This window comes from Sinocyclocheilus rhinocerous, unplaced genomic scaffold (genome assembly GCF_001515625.1).
Source record: "Sinocyclocheilus rhinocerous isolate Xijiao unplaced genomic scaffold, SAMN03320098_v1.1 scaffold2943, whole genome shotgun sequence".
In the NCBI taxonomy this organism is placed as follows: domain Eukaryota; kingdom Metazoa; phylum Chordata; class Actinopteri; order Cypriniformes; family Cyprinidae; genus Sinocyclocheilus; species Sinocyclocheilus rhinocerous.
In genome coordinates this window covers 10,046-11,625 of record NW_015646370.1, presented here as the reverse complement: position 1 = coordinate 11,625, position 1,580 = coordinate 10,046, and the positions used below count along the sequence as shown (strand labels likewise).

Sequence of the window (1,580 nt, the reverse complement as noted above, 5' to 3'; positions counted from 1 at the left end):
TGAGGGGCACTCATAAGGCCCCCCCCCCCCACTCACCTCTCACCCCTCACATTGGCCAAATGCTTTTGAGAGAGAGAACCCAGAAAAAAGCTTTGTTTTGTCTCTTTTTCCCCTTTTGGTCTTATTTTTAGTCATGGAGATGTTTATCAGTATTTAAGAGAACTTGGACAAATGGGACTTTTTTGATGCTTTATATGATTTTGTGGTATCATTCAAGCTTGCCCATCTGCCAAATGCTGTTATGTGACCATGTGGGCTGATTGGAAAGGTGTGATCCTGTGAGCTGCCAATCAATACTTCAGCCCATCCCTCATATGCTGGGCTTTTTTTCTGCAACATGAAACAGGGCTGAACTTGATTGTTTCTGTATGTATGAATCATTTTAAGGTTTTCTTTTAGATCAGGGCAAGATTGGAATTTTAGAACAAAAGTACAAAATAGCTGTTTTAAAGCAAAAAAGGGGCATGGGGTGGGTGGGGGGTTGATATGTATACATACCTGTACATATGAATGTGTGTATTTGTATGTACACACATTCAGGACTGGAAACCGTATTTGTAAACTAGACTTGGTAATCTTGTGTAATAAAAGATGTTCTATAAGGAGCAACTCTGTGTGTGTGTGTGTATGTGTGTGTGTGTGAGAGAGAGAGAGAGAGAATGATCAGGTTAATGTGTAAACCTTCACAAACTAGCAGAATGTGAATGATGCAAACAGGAAAAAATACCATTTTGTTTCTGCTTCCGTTTTGTAAGTAGTTCACCAAAACAATACACTTCTGTTATTTACTCATTACAGACCTGCTATTCATAAAGTGTAGACATTTTTCAAGAATGTTCACACTTCTCTTTTTTTCATGAAATAAAAACATGTTAATCAGAGACATCAATAGACTGTGCACACTTACTCCCTATGCATTTCTGCTAAAGCATAGTATTCTCCCTAACAAACTGCTACTGGTAGTAGCAAACTATTTGTTATATTTCTGTTAACTGTCAATCACAAATAATTAAAGTATATACATATAAAACTATAGTAAATGTAATATTTTAGTACATTATATTACAACATAACATTTTAGTTATGAAACATCTATGTAGTACAGTATTGTTTCTGTCTGCAATAGCCCTACTGTGTTGTAACATGGTGTGGTATATGAGCAACTCTGGTAACGCTGCCCTCTCATTCATTGATCTGCTAACCGCATGTTATGCTCGTGTGTTCTGATAATAATAGCTTTCCAGGACTAAACATTATTTGGATAATTGGTAAAAAAAAAAAAAATTTTTTTAAATATCTTAACCCTATTGTTAGACCTAACTGAAAAACTAAAAAGCAATTTATTGGCCTGTCGTTATTTTTTTATTTGTGCTATCATTATACATTTTTGTATTTGTTCTTATTTTATCACTGACTGCTTACTTGTCATTTTTTTATTCAATTCAAAGTTTGAAATCAAGCTATCTCGTGCTACTGCACCAAAATTACCCCACTGTAAAATAAAAAAAAACACCTGAGTGAGCAAAAATTTGTGAGATAGCTAATTATAATGGTAATTAAATCATGTTTACATATGTATA

General features: G+C 34.4%; 1 protein-coding gene across 3 annotated transcripts in view; it reads left to right on the top strand.

The window, feature by feature from the left end:
- Nucleotides 1-606, top strand: part of LOC107707673 (rho-related GTP-binding protein RhoA-B-like) — a 4,826-nt gene extending 4,220 nt beyond the window's left edge. For all 3 annotated transcript variants that reach the window (XM_016511758.1, XM_016511757.1, XM_016511755.1), the window contains one exon: nucleotides 5-606. The gene's annotated coding sequence lies outside the window, so the exon portion shown is untranslated. The remainder of the gene's footprint in view (nucleotides 1-4) is intronic.
- Nucleotides 607-1,580: the final 974 nt, after the last annotated feature.